Here is an 18,984-nt window from a genome sequence, read left to right as displayed (position 1 = left end):
ACAGCTATTTGTAAGGCCTCCTCAGACAGCCATTTTGCTTTTTTGCATTTCTTTTCCTTCGGGATGGTCTTGATTCTGGTCTCCTGAACAATGTCATGAACCTCTGTCCATAGTTGATCAGGCACTCTGTCTATCAGATCTAGTCCCTTAAATCTATTTCTCACTTCCACTGTATAGTCATAAGGGATTTGATTTAGGTCATACCTGAATGGTCTAGTGGTTTTCCCTACTTTCTTCAATTTAAGTCTGAATTTGCCAATAAGGAGTTCATGATCTGAGCCACAGTCAGCTCCCGGTCTTGTTTTTGCCGACTGTAGAGAGCTTCTCCATCTTTGGCTGCAAAGAATATAATGAGTGTTTTCGGTATTGACCATCTGGTGATGTCTATGTGTAGAGTCTTCTCTTGTGTTGTTGGAAGAGGGTGTTTGCTATGACCAGTGTGTTCTCTTGGCAGAACTCTATTAGCCTTTGCCCTGCTTCATTCTGTACTCCAAGGCCAAATTTGCCTGTTACTCCAGGTGTTTCTTGACTTCCTACTTTTGCATTCCAGTCCACTATAATGAAAAGGACATCTTTTGCGGGTGTTAGTTCTAAAAGGTCTTGTAGGTCTTCATAGAACCGTTCAACATCATCTTCTTCAGTGTTACTGGTTGGGGCATAGACTTGGATTACCGTGATATTGAATGGTTTGCCTTGGAAAGGAACAGAGATCATTCTGTCATTTTTGAGATTGCATCCAAGTACTGCATTTTGGACTCTTTTTTTGACTATGATGGCTACTTCATTTCTTATAAGGGAGTCCTGCCCACAGTAGTAGATATAATGGTTATCTGAGTTAAATTCACCCATTCCAGTCCATCTTAGTTCACTGACTCCTAGAATGTCAATATTCACTCTTGCCATCTCCTGTTTGACCACTTCCAATTTGCCTTGATTCATGGACCTAACATTCCAGGTTCCTATGCGATATTGCTCTTTACAGCATCGGATTTGCTTCTATCACCAGTCCCATCCACAACTGGGTGTTGTTTTTGCTTGGGCTCCATCCCTTCATTCTTTCTGAAGTTATTTCTCCACTGATCTCCGGTAGCATATTGGGCACCTACTGACCTGGGGAGTTCATCTTTCAGTGTCCTATCTTTTTGCCTTTTCATATTGTTCATGGGGTTCTCAAGGCAAGAACACTGAAGTTGTTTGCCATTCCCTTTTCCAGTGGACCACATTCTGTCAGACCTCTCCACAATGACCCGTCCATCTTGGTTGGCCCCACACTGCATGGCTTAGTTTTGTTGAGTTAGACAAGCTCTGGTCCCTGTGACAGATTGGCTAGTTGTCTGTGATTGTGGTTTCAGTCTGTCTGCCCTCTGATGCCCTCTCTCAGCACCTACCGTCTTACTTGGGTTTCTCTTACCTTGGATGTGGGGCATCTCTTCACGGCTGCTCTAGCAAAGCCTAGCCCCTGCTCCTTACCTTGGATGTGGGGTAGCTCCTCTCGGCCACTCCTGCGCCATCACAGATGTACCCTACATAGAAGGACCAAAATATATAAAGCAAACATTAACAAACTTAAAGGGAGAAATTGAAAACAGCATAATATTGGTAGGGGAGTTTAAAACCCACTTACAGTAATGGATAGATCATCCTGACAGAAAATCAATAAAGAAACATCAGCCTTAAATGACACATTAGACTAGATTGACTTAATAGATTTGTATAGAACCCTTCATCCAAAAGCATCAGAATATACACATTCTTCTCCAGGGATAGCTCACAGTTTCACCCAAGGAACAGATGTCAATACATTCAAGAAAACTGAAATCATTTCAAATATTTTTTCCATCCAATGTGGTATGAAACTAAAAATGAAATACAAGAAGTATACAGTTCTGAGAGAGAAGTTTACAGCAGTAAAGGCTTACCTCAAGAAACAAGAAAAATCTCAAATAAACAGTTTGTACACCTAAAGCAACTAGAAGAACAAATGAAGCCCAAAGTTATTAATGGTAGAAGGAGGGATCAGAGTGGAAATAAAAATCAGAGAAGAAATAAAATGTAGGCTAGAAAGACAATAGAAAAAAATCAATGAAACTAACAGCTGGTTCTTTGAAAAGATAAGCAAAATAGACATGGCTTTACTTAGACTAACCAGGAAAAAAAAAAAGAGAGTGCTCAGATAAATAAAATGGAATGAAGGAGTGTAAGTTACAGCTGATACCACAGAAACATAAAGGATCATAAGAGTTCTGTGAACAATTACACGCCAACAAATTGGACAAAAAGAAATGGACAAATTCGTAGAAACTTGTAGTCTACCAAAACTGAAATAAGGAAGTGGAAAGCCTGAATAGACCAATTACTAGTAAGGAGTAAGGAATTTTAATCAGTAATCAGAAACCTCCCAAAAAGCAGAAATCTGTGACCAGACAGCTTCACCAGTAATTCTTTGAAACATTCAAAGAATTTAATAACTACCCTTCTCAAACTCTTTAAAAAAATTGAAGAGAAGGGAATCCTTCAAAACACATTTTACAAGGCCAGCATTATCCTGATGTCAAAACTGGACAAGGACACCACAAAAGAAAATTACAGGTCAATATTCTTGATGAACATAGACGTAAAAGTCTTCAACAAAATATTAGTAAACCAATTTCCACAATACACTGGAAGTGTCATATATTGCACTCAAATGGAACTTATTCCAGGGGTGCAGGGATGGTTCAAAATTTGCAAATCAACATGTTACACTACATTAACAAAATGAAGGATAAAAATCACGTGATTATCTCAATAGAAGAAGAAAAAAGCAGTTGATAAAATTCAACCATTAATGATAAAAATTCTCAATAAAGTAGGCATAGAGGAAATGTTCCTCAACATAATAAAAGCCATATATAAGAAACAGACAGCTAACATCGTAGTCAACAGTGAAAAGCTGAAAGCATTTTCTCTAAAATCAGGAACAAGGCAAATATGCCCACTCTCATTGCTTTTATTCAACATAGTTTTGGAAGACGTAGCTACAGCAGTTAGGCAAGAAAAAGAAATAGAAGGCATGCAAATCAGAAGAGAAGTAAAACTGTCACTATTTGTAGATTACATGTAGATTACGTTAAAGATTCCACCAAAGAGCTGTTATAACTTATCAATGAATCAGTAAAGTTGCAGGATACAAAGTTAATATGCAGAAATATGTGACATTTCTATATGCCAATAATATACTATCAGAAAGAAAAATTAAGAATTTATATTTACACTTGCATTGACAGGAATAAAATAGTTGGATATAAATCTAACCACGGAGGTGGAATACTTGAACATTGGTGAAAGGAATAGAAGAAGACACAAATAAATGGGAAGATATTTTGTCTTCATGGATTGGAAGAATTAATGTTGTTAAAATGTCCATACTATCCAAAGCAATCCATAGGTTGAAAGAAATCTTTATCAGATTTCCATGACATATTTCACGAAACTGTATAGAACCATAAAAGATCCCGAATAGTCAAAGCAATCTTGAGAAAAAAGAACAAGCCTGGAGGTATCATGCTCCCTGATTTCAAACTACATTACAAAGCTATAGTACTCAAAAGAGTATAGGTTTGACACAAAAATGGACTCACAGATGAATGGGACCAAGTTGAGAACCCAGAAATAAAGCCATATGTATACTGACAATTATTTTACAAAAGAGCCAAGAATATAAAATGGAGAAAGGGAAATCTCTTCAATAAATGGTGTGAAAACTGGACAGCCACATGCAAAAGACTAAAACTATATCACACAAAAAATAATTCAAAATGGATTGACTCAAATGTAAGACCTGAAATCATAAAACTGATGGAAGAAAACATAGATAGTAACCTCATTGACATTAGTCTTAGTGATGTTTCTGTGGATCTGCCTCTAAAGGCAAGAGAACCAAGGGCAAAAATAAACAAATGAGAGTACATTAAGTATAAAAAGCTCCTGCACAGTGAAAGCAACCATCATCAAAATGAGAAGGCAACCTACTCAATGAGAGAATATATTTTCAAATCATATACCTGATTTGTACTTAATATCTAATATAAAGAACTCATACAACTGAACAACAAAAAACCCAAACAACCTGATTAAAAAATTAGTGGAGGCTGTGTATAGACATTTTTCCAAAGAAGACATAGAGCTGGCCAATAAGCACATAAAAATATGTTCAACATCACTAAATATTAATGAATTTCTAGTAAAACCACAAGGGTATATCACCTCACACCCCTTAGAATGGCTATTATCAAAAAGACAATAAATAACAAATATTGAAGAAGATGTAGAGAAAAAGGAACTCGTATACTGTTTGTGAGATTTTAAATTGGTGTAGCCGCTCTGTAAAACATTATGGAGAGTCCTTGAAAAATCAAGAATAGAATTGTTATATGATCTAGAGAATCTACTTTGGGGTATTTCTTTAAAGAATAGAAAAATACTAATTCAATAAGATTCTTCTATCCCTATGTACATAGCAGCATTATTTACTATAGCCAAAATATGAAAATAACCTAAGTTTTCATTCATGGATAAATGGATAAGGAAAATATGGTGTGTGTACGCACACACACACTCACACATGCACATACACAGGAATACTACTCAGTTATAAAAACAATAAAATCTTTGCCATTTGTGACAGTATTTTGCTAAATGAAATCAGTCAGAAAGAAAAAGACAAATATGATTTCACTCATGTGGAACAAAAAGCAAAAAGATGTATGAATAAAACAAAGCAAAAACAAAGATAAACACAGAGAACTGATGGGTGGGTGAAAGGGGTGCAGAGAGTTAACTGTATGGTAATTGATGGGAACTAGATTTTGGGGAGTTATTCTTCTGTAGTGTATATAGATATCTAATTATAATGTTGTACAACTGAAACATATCATTTTTTAAAAAGCTTGACTCTAACATGAGAAATTTATAACTAATGACAACATTGGGAAAAGGCCAAATTGGCAATATATAAAAGTAAGAACATTACACGAATAGGAAATTTAGAGTGTTCTCAGGAGATGAACTGGTAAACTTTGGCGTCAGAATTCGTCATATTGATTTGTGAGTATGAGAATGCCCTAAAAATAATTGAATTTTTAAGCTTTTAAGTATATGGAAAAGTACACACAATTTCTAAGTATACGGTTGATGAATTTTTATAAAGTTAACACATTCTTGAAACTAGTATCCAAATCAAGTATGCTACCCTGCCCCACCCCCATGATTTGACAGCTCTGTTCTCTGGACCTCCAGTGTACCCAAAACACACTTCCATCAGAGTATCGATCCACTCTTTTGTTCTTAGACTGTAAGCTCCTCTGGTCAATGACCATGACTGATTTGTCAAGAAAGGTTGTTTTTTGTCCTTTAAATGAATGTTATGCTTTTCATTGTAGAAACTCTGGAAAACATATATTTGTCAATTAGGTTTGCTATGTAATAAACCAACCCCAAACTTAGTGGCTTAAGACAGTATACATTTATTCAGCTCACAATTATTTCGGTTAGTGAGTGGACTCAGCTGGGCAGTTCTGATCTAGGCCAAAAAATCTGCCGTTGTCAGTAAAGTTAGCTCACATATCTAGAGTGACTGAACCGACTTCTCCCTGTGGTCTCCCATCCTGTGGCAGGCTAACCTAGGGAAGGAAAAGGAAGCCGAGAGAGCAAGCAGAGTTCTACAAGGTCTGGGCCTACACCTGGAGCTGGTACAGTGTCACTTTCCCTCTGTCTTAGTCCAACCATAGATTGGGTGGCTTAAATAACAGACATTTATTTCTCACAGTTCGGGAGACAGAGAATTTTAAGAACAAGGTGCCTGCTGATTCCATTCCCGGTGAGGGCCCTCTTCCTGGCTTGCAGGTGGCTACCACCTTGCTGCATTTTCACATGACAGAGAGAGAGAGAGAGATGTCCTTGTCTTCTTATAAGGACATTAGTCCCATTGTGGGGACCTCACCCTCCTAATCTCATGTACGTCTAGTTATCTTGCAAATCCCCCATCTCCAAATACTGTAACATTAGGGTTTAGGGCTACAAGTATGAACTGGAGGGAGGGACACAAACATTCAGTTCATAACACTCTCTGTTGTTCAAAGCAAGTTACAAGACCAGCCCAGATTCCAGGAATGTGGAAGTAAACTATTTCTTGATGAGAGCAAATGTGAAGTAATATTACAAAGTAATGTGGATGGCAAGGGGTGGGAGGTGGGGGAGGTGAATGACTGCAGCCATTTCTATAAACAGTCTTCCAGAACATGCAAAGCTTTAAATAATTCCTAACATCACCATCAAGAGATAGCCATTGTTAATATGTTAATTTCCTCCATCATTTTGTCTATGCACATATAGAGGTAGACTTTTTCTTTTTTCTTTTTTCCAAAGAATGTGATTCACGTTATAGAATCAGGTTTGTATTTGTTCATCCCTCTTAACATTATATTGTAGGTATTTTCTCAGACATTAAGTATTTGTTGACAATGTCATTTGCTCTGTGATGTAGAGAAAACCAACATAAATTGCTATGTTCCAGGCACAGTGTTGAACACTTTCACACAGTTATCTTCACTGTAAAACAAGTTTCTTGTTAATTTGCAGGATTGACATTCTACCACCAAACAAAGAATTCATTTGTTGCTGCAAAGAAAAAGCAATGGATTTTGTGTGAAAAGATCCAAGAGAAAATTATAATGGTTAAGATACATCAACAAATGCCTCTTTTTGTCTTGAGAGCCTGACCTATCAGCTCTAGCTTTTTAGGAAAGAGCAGTCTCCCTGTTGCCAGTGATGAGAGGGTTGGGCCACTGGCAGTAGATGAGGCTGTGTGCCTTCTATTTCTCCCTGTTGCTTAAAGAAATGGTTTTGCTAGACTAGTTCCCATGTTAAAGCTCCACTGAAGACTGTTAAACAGCTGTTTCAGTGAACAGTTTTATTTGCAATGATTTTGATTTTGATTCTGTGAATAGAGTAATAGCTTGCTAGCGAAGAAGGCGTGATGGAGGAAACTCAGTGATTTGTGACAGTATGAATCTTATGAACCAGTTGATATAGAGAAGGGTGGATTTGGGCAATTCCTTCCATTTGAGCTCCTCTGTCCCCTTGGTAGGCTCTCTGTCCTAGTGGTGAATCACAAAATATAACCCTTATATGTAGAGATCACCTGTCCAAACCTTCCATTTTATAGGTGAAGCCACATCACTATTAATTCATTTGATTGATCTGGCTGTATTTGAAAAAATGGGATTGTGTTCTTATTGTACAGTCAGCATAATGTGATAAAGAGAGTAAAATTGGGAGGCCAAAGTTCAAGGTTTGTGTCTGGTTTTGCACTGTTTAGCTGTTGACTACGAACAAATTACAGTTGACTCTTCAACAATGTGGGTGTGAACTGGGCAGGTCCACTTATACAGAGATTTTAATAAATAAATACATGCTGCAGTACTACAGGATTCGTGGTTGGTTGAACCCACAGATGTGCAGGAACTGCCTATGTGGAGGGCTCACTATGAAGTTATATGTGGATTCTCAACTGTGTTGGAGATTGTTGTTCTAGGGTCAACTGTACTTGATCTCTTTGAGTTTCAATGACAGAAGCCTTAATCTTTTTAGAGTTGTTGTAAAGATTGAGACGTTTTTCATCTGCACTGTCTAATATAGTCACCACTACTGTAAGTAGCTTTTGAGTACTTAAAATGTGCCTAGTCCAAAATGACAATGTGCTGTAAGTGTAAATTACATACTGGATTTTGAAGACTTAGTTTCAAAAGTATAAAATAGCTCATTGATTACTTTTTTTCCATTGACTGCATGTTGAAATGGCAGTATTTTGTATTCATTGAATTAAACAAAATACATTATTAAAGTTAATTTACTTGTTTCTTATTAGTTTTTAAAATGTGGCTACTAGAAAATTTAGAATTACATGTTACTCATATTTGTGGCTTGCATTATGTTTTTGTTGGACAATGCTACAGTACATGGCAGTTCTTTGGAGAACATAGCATACATGTAGAATAAATGTTAGTTATAGCCAGAAATGTAGAAGGTTTAATAATAATTCTAAGTGATAGCAGGAAGCTTATTATTTTTACTAGGTTTCCAAGCAAGCTTTTGTTTAGGCATATTAATATTTCCTCTGTAAGTGTAGTAGGGGAGTAAACAAGAGTTGTTAGAATCCAATTATGTAAGCAAATAATAATTTTAGTGCGTTGAGTTAAGGTGATGCAGGAGTTGTGCTAAGTACTGCAGCAGGTAAGATTCCTTTGGTTACAAATGACAGGAACCAGTTTGAATTAGCTGAATTTAAAAAGGGGGGATCTTGTCACCATGGAAAGGGGAGGAGCACATCTGAGCTTCCTGAATTCCTAGGATGTAAATGTTATTTTCTCTTGTTCTCTCTCCTCCTCTCCCATATGTACTTCTCTCTCCTTGGCAACATTTTTCTCTTAGATCATGTATCTCCCCTTGTCAGAAAGCAGGTCTCGTACAGCTCTCCTTGCTCTAGGGATGGACTCAGACTTACTCCGTCTCTGATTTTAAACAGAAATGTCCTGTGAAAAGGCCATGGTTGACCTAGCTTGCTTTCAGGTACCCACCCGTGGGTCATGGCAGCTCTAATGTCAACCACAGAAAGGATATCTCAGGAAAAGGAAGTGCTGCTCTTGTCTGATAAGAGAATAAATATACACCATACCTACCCTAACTTATTTAGTAAGTACAGCCATTCTGTGGGGGGTAATAACCCCAGTTTAACTAAAAAGAAGTTACATATTTTGTCCAAGTACAAACATCCAGCTGGAAGCACAGATCTATCTCTAAAGCCCAGGTTCTGAAACACAGAGAGTTCTAGTAGATTGGATTGTGTTGACTTAAGTTTTCCCGAATTATCCAATTTGCTGTTTTTTCCCTGTTCCAGATTGCTTCCCCTTGAAGCTTATGATGGGAATGAATGTAAGGAAACTGGTCTCACGGTAACACCCACTCAGTAAATCTTTCTTGAATTGAAAACCAACATATTTATGCTTTTTGATCTTTTAGTCAAAACTTTAAAGGTGATAGAAAAACTTTATCATAATTATCTTTGCAGTAATAAGCTTAAAACATACTTACCACCTCTTGGGCATTTTGTTTTTGTAATTTGTGATCATCTACCTTCTTTTAAAAACTTCTCCATCTCATTTGTCATCAACATATGTTTCCATTTTTTTATACCACATGGGCATAGTGATTTCAGAGGCCAAGATGAAAGAGTTGTTTTCTATGATTCATAAACAGTATCTGTCCCAAAGGAAATATTCTTTAGAAATAATGATCTATAAGTCTTTCAGAAAAAAATTATTCAGAGTATAGTAATCTCTTCCTTAGGTCAAAAAGTAAATACCTTCAAACAAAAATGACTTCAAAAGGCTACAAGTCTAAGTGTGTTTTTCTTAATCCAGTAGATACGGTTTCATTTACTTAGGAAAAGAGAAATAAGTGACAGTGTTAGTGGCTGAATTCATACTAGTGCAGTGATAGAATACTAAGATCTCTGCCCCGGACTGGTCAGAAAACTAGTTTCTTATATGTAGCTGTGTGGCCTTACGCAGCAATAAATGCAATGGCTAATCTTTGTTGGATGCTAAACAGTGTATGGAACCCTCTTCCCTTAAGTCTTTTGTGGACTCTTCACAGTGCCAGTAGTCATTCAGTATTTATCAGGGGTCTGCATTGTGTCAGGCACAGAGTTAGGTACCAAACATGATCCTGCCATCATGGAGCTTACAGTCTGATGTGAGAAATCGTACATGTAACAGGAAATTTCAATGTAATGTGTTGCAAGTGTTATGTTAGAAGACATATGATGTTCTGTGAGACCACATGGGATTATATCTAACTTGGTTTTAAGAACTTTGATGGTTTTCTGGGGGAAGTGCTTTCTATGCAGGGGTCTGAAGGACCAGCAAGATTGTTCAGGCAGGGTTTTTTTCTTTTTTTTTGGCTGTTTTTCAGAAGCTATTTCTTTTATTTTGCTCTTTAAACATTACATTTCCAGTGAGACAAGTAATATAGGAATATGCTCATGTGATACACCTCCACACTTGAATGCAATCCTCCCCTGATGGTTTATCATGCACATGTGTGAATTTTAAGCGATGTTGTCATTTGGGAGCCACTAGTCAGTCACGTGTGCTTAGTCACTCAGTTGTGTCCAGCTCTTTGTGACCCCACGGACTGTAGCCTGCCAGGCTCCTCTGTCCATGGGGATTCTCCAGGCAGGAATACTGGAGTGGATTGCCATACCCTTCTCCAGGGGGTTTTCCAACCCAGGAATTGATCCCAGGTCTCCTACATTGCAGGTGGATTCTTTACCATCTGAGGCACCAGGGAAGCCCTAGTCAATACAGATTTTTAAATGTAAGTGATTTTAAATTAAATTTGAAACTTAGCTCCTTAGTCATAATTGCCGTATTTCACATGCTCCAAGCCACATGTAGCTTGTGACTCAGGCAGGTTTTCTTAAAGAAGCTCAGTGTCTGGACTTAGAGGTTGGGGAAAGTGGAAATAGTGATGCTTATCTCCAGAGGGAAATAGCTGGTATTGGAATGTGGAAGTTCCATTGTGCTGAATACCTTAAACTGAGGGCAGTGGGAAACCCTTGGATGGTTTTAAGCATCTGAGTCATGTAATTGGATCTGCATTTTAGAAAGCTCTAATATGAATCAGTTCACTCCTCTATCTCAGTTTTCTTTTCTCTAAATTGAAATGGATAGTCTCCCCTTTACAGCTCCTTCCAGGTTTAATATTACAAAAATTTCAGCTGTTACAAAGAAAACTTAATTCCATGCTGACTTTTAGATCTCTTGGGTAGTGAGATTACAAGTAGTGCTTAAAGGGGTGATTTTGTGGGAATAGAGGTGGGTGAGAGGGCAGGCAGAAAGCTGAATGAATAATACATCATTTCCACAGAGAAATAAGGAAACAGAAAGGTTATGCAGATCCCTCTGTCAGTCTCCTGAGAGGTAACTAGTGGACTTTAGCCTCTTGGCAGACAAATGAAATGGCACCTTGCCCTACTTCTACTACAGATGAAATCTGATAGTTGTTCTCCAAAAATCAAAGTGCTGCATACTGAGATATTTACTGATAAAATGATATTTGCTGATGAAATCTGGAATTTGCTTAAATTAGGGGTTTATACATATAAAACATGGTTGGCTGTGACTTAGTTATTATAAATGCTGAATGATGGGTATGAAAGTCCATTATATAATTTAATCTTGTATATATTTGAAAAATTTCATAACAGGAAATTAAAGATAAAATAACAATATAAAAGTGCTCCAATTTATTACTCAAATTCTTTATTTACTTTTAGCACAAATGCAGAAAGAGTTAGACTCTCATTTTGGCCATATTGAAATAAATAGACTCAGAACTGCTGTGTCATAAACACTGACACTTTGCTTTAAGTTTTGTATCAACTTCGGTGGCTTAAAATATTCCAGACTGCATTGCGTTTGTGTAGGCAGATCAAAGAAAGAGAATTACACTCTAAGGAAGGGGTGACTCTTTTAGGGATTTTGTTGATAACATAGGCAAGGGCTCTGCTGCTCTGGGCTTGATCTACCCAGTAAAGCAGTTTCTGGATAGCAGGGTGAGGTGGAGAGGTTATGTGTTTTGAAGTCAGGTATAATAGACTCCAAGCTCCAATACTTTGGCCACCTGATGTGAAGAGCCAACTCATTGGAAAAGACCCTGATGCTGGGAAAGATTGAGGGCAGGAGGAGAAGGGGGAGACAGAGGATGAGATGGTTGGATGGCATCACTGACTCAATGGACATGACTTACAGCAAACTCCAGGTGATAGTGAAAGACAGGGAAGCCTGGAGTGCTGCAGTTCATGGGGTTGCAAAGAGTTGGACATGACTTAGCAGCTGAACAACAACAACAACTTAATAGACTCAGCTAAGTTATTGGTTGAAGGACAATGACAAAAATAGATAACTATATTCATTGAACTCTCGCTATATGCTAGGCATTGTATCAAGCTCTGTGTGTTTTTTATATCATAGAATTTTAATAGCTATTCTGTTAGTTCAGTGCCACTATTTTACAGACTAGGAATTGAGGCATAAAGAGGTTATATGATTTGTCCATGATCACACAGATTTTATGTAATTCCCAGTAAATGTTATGATAAATAAAAATTGAAATCCAGTGGTTAGGTTGTAGTTGGTATCTCAGTGAGAATTAGGTTTGGATGTGCATAACAGAAAAAAACAAAATATCAATGACTTATAATAGTTTCTTTCTCATCTTGAAGAAGTCTAGAGAAAATTGCTCTAGGCTGCCATGGTTCTCTGGGGATCATAGTCCTTCTATCCTGTTGTTTCACTGTGAAACTCTTCTATCCACAAGGTCACTTCATGGTCCAAGATACCTACTGGAACGCCATATTCCAACCAGAGGAAAGGGAAAAGGAATGGAAGAAGGGCATACCATCAATCTTCCCTTTTAAGGATACATACCAGAATTACACACGTCATTTCTGCCTATATTATAATGACCTTTACTTAACCCCATGTACATACCTAGTAGATTATAGAAAATTTGCATGTGGCAGGCCCAAAACTGAGAAATATATTCTTTATAAAACTGTGTAACACTGTGACCAGCTAAAGCTCAGGAGTTCTATTAGCATAGAAGATGATAATGAATATTGAGGACTACTCGCAATCACTGCTTAGCTCTTACTCAGCTGCATTTCAGAGCTCTGGTCTCCTTGGGTATTAAATGGACATGGTAATTCTTATCAAAAGACCTTTCACATTTAAATGGGTAAATAAATGAAAAAACCCAGGCATTTAATTTAGAGCTTAGGAAATGCTGGTTCTTTTCCTCCAGGTAGATGTGGTCAAATGGGCAGCAGTGGTTGGGTGCCCAGGAGATTCTGCCTGGAGATTCAGCACCCTAAGAATGGGCTTTACCTGCATCTTCGGTGGTCACTGCCTTCTGCTTCACCACCGCAGAGGATTTGCCATATACTCTAGGGCCAAGAACCTTTAGGTACAATGGAATTACAAAGAATAAGCCTCCATATTTCAATGATCTTGAGCATAAAATCATATATAATGAGCTCAGAGCCAAATATGGGGATATCTAGGATTAAGGGAAACTTTTACTTCATTATAGCTTCCCTGGTAGCTCAGACGGTAAAGCGTCTGCCTGCAACACAGGCGACCTGAGTTCAATCCCTGGGTTGGGAAGATCCCCTGGAGAAGGAAATGGCAACCCACTCAGGATTCTTGCCTGGAAAATCCCTTGGACTGAGGAGCCTGGTGGGCTGCAGTACATAGGGTCTCAAAGAGTCAGACACGACTGAGTGACTGAGCACAGCATAGCAGCACAAGTAATCAATGGCAGTTATTTTTATTAGGACTAGAGTAGAGCTTCAAGGAGGCACAGACCTTTGGATATTGAGTTATCTTTAAAAATATGCCCTGCCTGGAAAACTTGTTGTATTTTCTAGGAGCTCCAGCACTCCACCAAGCACCAAGAACAGACCACTTCATTCCTGAAGAATTTCACAGGGATAATTGAGATTTTCTTCTCAGCATACTTTTTTTCCAGCATACTTCCTCTTCTCTCTTGTGTATTGCTCTAAGTGTAGCTCTTGACAGCTGCCACTATTTATGGGTGCATTCTATGGTAAAACCTTAATTAAATGGGACTTGGCAACTGGAACACTTCAATGGCCATGGTTTTTCCCTCTGGGCTTCATTTGGAGGAGAAAGAAGGAAATGACAACCCAAGTGTTGAGAAAAATAGGAACATTTAAGAACTAGAGAGAATCTTATAATTCAACACCTTCATTTTACTACTGAGAGAAGGAGAAGCAACCAAGGCCTCTCTTCTGATTCATAATTTGTTGTCGTTTAGTCCCTAAGTCATGTCTGACTCTGTGACCCCATGGATGCAGCATGCCAGGTTCCACTGTCCTCCACTATCTCCCAGAGTGTGCTCAAATTCATGTCCATTGAGTTGGTGATGCTATCGATTCATTAGAGTCAGATAGTTACAGAGTTGGAAGAGAATTCCCAGTCTGTTGCTTTTTATTCTGGACTGTGGCTTGAAGATGTGACCTTAGCATCCCTCTTAATGTTAATCTTCCAGGTTTGCTGCTACATGACAGGTCTCAAATATGTCTGCCCGCAGGGCTGTCAGTGGGGAAGAGTCGGGTAGGCTGGGGATCATACACTGGGAAGTGGCAGTCAATAGGTGGTCAACAGCTGTATTCCAACCGGAGCCTGTGTATCTTTTGTAAAGGCATCTAAGCTGAATTTTTTTTTAAATGATAGGACAAACAAAACATCTGGGGCTAAATGTGGCCTCCTGGTCCCCAGTTTGAATGCCTTGCACTGTTTGTATCCATAGGCCATATTCGCTAGGAAGATAGTCGAGTCATGTAGCTGAGGCATGCTACCAAAGAAAGTTTTAGTGCTGTTCATTGATTTATGTTAGTTGAATCGAATATTGAAGTTTATTTCAGAAACCAAATCATAATACATCTTTAAACAGAAGGCAGAAGCTCTGCCCTCAGATACAGTTTGGTTAGCTAGAATTCTTTGTTGTCTGATTATCCAGGTGAATTCAGATGTCACAGTGTGTAGGAAAGTCACAGTTTGGGAATTCACCAGTCTCTATACTGGAGGTTTCGCCCTATAAGCCCAAAACAATATTTCAAAAAATAACATCTTACCATGTGCTAAAAACTGATGTTTTCCAACCTACTTCATTTTTATGAAAATAATAGTTGTGAATTGCTAAGTTTTATAGTCCACTAGCAGGCCACAATACGTAGTTTAAAAAATCACTAGGCTAGGTGATATAATACATTTTTATTTTTTCACTAGTTTTAAAATTCAGCAGATACTTTATCAATATCTAATGAGTATGAAATTCTCTTTGGTGTCATGGGGGTACAGACATGAGCAAAATATGGATGTTTGTGTTTAAGGAGTCCAAAATCTAACAGGATAGACATGCATTAAATTATCTAAAAACTCAAGGCAGAATAATCACTTCACATTATACATAGTGCTTTTATATTATCATAAATCATAATGACAATAAATCTCTTAAGTACGCAAGAGCTATTTTAACTTAATTTTACAGATAGGAAATTATCTTTTTGAAAAAAGTGACTTATAAATATAAAAATACATTGATGATACTGATAATGGTATTTGCTAAGCTCTTACTATGTGTTAGGTACTAATTTAATTCTCACTACAATTTTATTATGACACTATTATTCTCATTTTATAGATGAGAAAAGTGAGGAAGAGAGAATAAGTAACTTGCACAAGGTTATAGAGCTAAGAGTCCATGGAACTAGGATTCAGTCCTGGGAAATATGGTGCTAGAATCTCAGTCATAACCAATGTTTTCTAGTTCCTAGTATAGATCGTAATCCCAGATAGGTTGTATCACACAAAAGTTGTGTGACATCTGCTGTGTTAGGAGAGCATTTGGGGGATGGAGGGGATGGTGAACAGAGTCTGCCTCTCAAACATTCCTCAGGGTGGATAGTCTTCATCAAGTTAATAAAGCTGACTGAAGTCAGCAACAGAAAAGGCAAAGAGAACTCTCTCCCAAAGAGGGCATCTAATCCTTTGGCTCTGCCCCATATGGGATGTAGTGTTCTTTTTTTCTTTTTTAAATGTATTTTTTACTGAAGTATAGTTGATTTACAGTGTTATGCCAGTCTCTGCTGTATAGCAAAGTGACTCAATTATGTACATATAAACATTCTTTTTTATATTCTTTTCCATTATGATTTATCACATGATATTGAATCTAGTTCCCTGTGGTATACATTAGGACCTTGTAGTTTATCCATTCTAAATGTAATAGTATGCATTTGCCACCCCCAAACTCCCAGTCCATCCCTCTCCCTCCCCCATCCCTGTCTGTTCTCTACTTCTATGAGTCTGTTTGTTTTGTAGATAGGTTCATTTGTGCCATATTTTAGATTGTACATGCAGGTGATGTCATATAGTATTTGTTTTTCCTTTCTGACTTAGTATAATAATCTTTAATTGCACCTATGTTGCTGCAAATGGCATTGTTTTGTTATTTTCTTATGGCTGAGTAATATTCCATTGTATATATGTACTACATCTTTATCCATTCATCTGTTGATGGACATTTAGGTTGTTTCCATGTCTTGGCTAATGTGAATAGTGTGATATTCTTAAGATAAAATAAATTATGAAACAATCTTCATCTTGGAAAAACAGAGTTTGACTGTAAATGTTCACCTTGGATTTTACCAGTACCACCTTTCTTCCTTAAGCCCAAGCCTGCATTCAAAATCATATAGACAAGTTTCCATGAGTATAGTCCTGGAGAAAATAATACTTAGCCTTTACTGAGCTCCTATCATGAGAGGAAGTTAGACTATTAGCACTAAGGATAGAGTTGTGCCCAAGCCACATCACTAAGAGCAATAATAGAGAACATTTGTTAAGAACTTTCTCTATATGTGTTAGGTACTAATTTAATTCTTACTTCAACTGTATAACGATGGTACTTTTATTATGCTTTATTTTATAGAATACAAAAGTGGTATCTTTATTATGCATTTGTGAACTCTTTGTGGATTTGATCTTTAGGATAGTAAAGAAAATTTTAGTGATGAAATTTGTGTATATTCCAATTTAAGCCCTAAACTAACTTTTAGGCTGTTGTAAATTAATCTAGTTACGGTATTTTCCTGCCTTATTATGTTCTTTATATTCTGAATTTTGTAGGGTTATTAATAACTATTCTAATTGGTTGTAATTATGTTAAATTAAGTGTAAATATAAAAATAAAATGGTCCCTGTATCCCATTCATGTTTTTCTTTAAATTTACAAAGTGATGAAATAGATATCACAAAATACAAGGCATGTGTTTATAATTTATTCCAGCAGTATATCTGCAACTTTGAAAAGTTGAGTGAAAATAACTGAGTGCTTTTTTTTGAAAATAATAATTCTAGCTTTTCAAAATGGTATTTTCTAAATTCTCTTAATCCAGGGTATAAATCCAGAATTTGTCAAGGCACATGATAGATACTAAGTATTTTCCTCTCCCTGTGGGTTAGTAAATTAAAAGATGAGGAAGGGTGCAGAAAAAGATCATCTAAAATGTTATTGGAAAAGATTTACTTCCTAGACTTTAGGGAGTTTTAGTCAAGTATCTAAAATAATGTCAAACTGACAGGTTGGGAAAATTGAAAGTATAAAATTTGTGTTTAAATTTTATTACAGTTTTAACTGCCACCACTCAAATTGTTTGATCCTGTAAATGAGCATTAACTATGATTTGTGATTTGGGTAAGAACACATGTTCATCAGATAATGCAGTTAGGAAAGCAACTGGGCAGATAATTTACCTTTTCCCAGAGGGACTGGAAGGATCTAGAAGACAGCAAAGACTCTTGGCTTTTACTGATTTATCCCCTTCCTATAAGAATTTGCATTTGAGTAATCCTTGAAGAGGAAAATTTCTTTATTAATTTATTTATTTTATGTAGGCAAATGTAGAGTTAGAGCTCCCAGGAAACTCCTTGAATCCCAAATAATTTAGACTGAAGTCTCTTAGATGCTACAGTTTGACTTTGTGTTCTTAAAGATATCAAAATAATAACACCAAGAGAAAGTCATGAAAAGTGAGATGGCAAATTTAGGTTTGTGTATGGGTTTAAGCAAATTTTACATGCATGTACTTTTTTCTTGTTGTTTTGGTGATGAAAGTCCATCAGATGACTTGAAAACACCTCAGTAATCCCAAATCTTAATAGGGAGAAATAATTTTAAGCCAAGATTTTCACCTGGTTTTCACCTGAACTGATGATAATGAAGGGAATACTTCTGCAATCTTATTTCAGGTGAAAGTGAGCATTTGGTAATTGCATTTTAAGACTTAACAGAGTTAAGCCCTGGTTTCATAAGGCTTGAAACATACAATGTTGAGGCCCTGTTTAAGAATAAGAAAACAAAATCACGGATATAAAATTAGGTGCCTTAGTCGTGAAAGGGGCTTCTCCAAAAAACGAGCCCTGACTCTTAGATTTCATTAGCTTCTTGATAAATTCTCCTCTGATTAATTAGTGACTGCCCTTTGTGTTCAACATTATGAGAGAAAAAAGGGGGAGGAGCTAGAGACTAGGAAGAAAATTCTTGTCCAGCTTTCTTCCCACCCATCCCCTCAAGATCTCCAGGTCCCAAGGTAAATGATGTCAGAACTGAAACTGCACCTGATTCAACCTTGTCTCCTCTCCGCCTCACCCCGCCAATATTTTCGTTCAACAAAGAGTTACTAAACAGTCATATCTCCTCCCTAGGTGGAATGGGCTGTAACTGCCTCCTAGCGTTAGAATAGCCAGGTCTTTGCTGTCTCACTTAGGGGTTTTACCCATTCCGGGAAATGTGCAAAATACTGCTGTTTCTTTCTATCCTGGCATAACATGCGTTCTTTTTCTCTTCAGTTGAGTTAAAGTCAGTCCTCACGGAGGGCAACTGCTGGGGTGGCTTTGACTCGCCGAATCTTCCAGCAAATATAGGTTAAGTTATACAAAATGGGCGTGTCTGGATCTTACCAAGAGAACCTCTCGTCCCCAAAGCTTACCAGGCAGAGACACCCAGCCCCTTTCTTCACCTCACGTGCGCGAAAACACCCTCTTCTCTAGTCGTAGTAGTCCCCACCCCCTCCCACCCCGCCCCATTTTCCGCCTTCAACACCCCCCTCCCCAAGAATCTCCCCTCCCTTACTCTCGCTTTCCTTCCCTCCCCGCAGGCCAGCCGCGCTTGGAGTTGCCCTGCCGCGCGGCGCGGGGCGACGCGGCGACACCTATAGGACTGCTTCCGGGCACTCCCCAGACAGAGGGTGGCTGGCCCGGGTCGGGAGCTCGGCAGGGCCGGCGGCTCCACCGC

At 37.8% G+C, this 18,984-nt stretch overlaps 1 protein-coding gene across 1 annotated transcript in view; it reads left to right on the top strand.

The window, feature by feature from the left end:
- Positions 1–18,984, top strand: part of DNAJC6 (DnaJ heat shock protein family (Hsp40) member C6) — a 174,974-nt gene that overhangs the window by 40,965 nt on the left and 115,025 nt on the right. The gene's annotated exons all lie outside the window — the stretch shown is intronic.

The sequence above is a fragment of the Giraffa tippelskirchi genome, chromosome 5, assembly GCF_054371585.1.
Source record: "Giraffa tippelskirchi isolate mGirTip1 chromosome 5, T2T-mGirTip1v1.2.pri, whole genome shotgun sequence".
Classification (NCBI taxonomy): Eukaryota; Metazoa; Chordata; class Mammalia; order Artiodactyla; family Giraffidae; genus Giraffa; species Giraffa tippelskirchi.
Note: the sequence above shows the minus strand (reverse complement) of the source record. Positions and strands in the feature narration are given on the sequence as shown.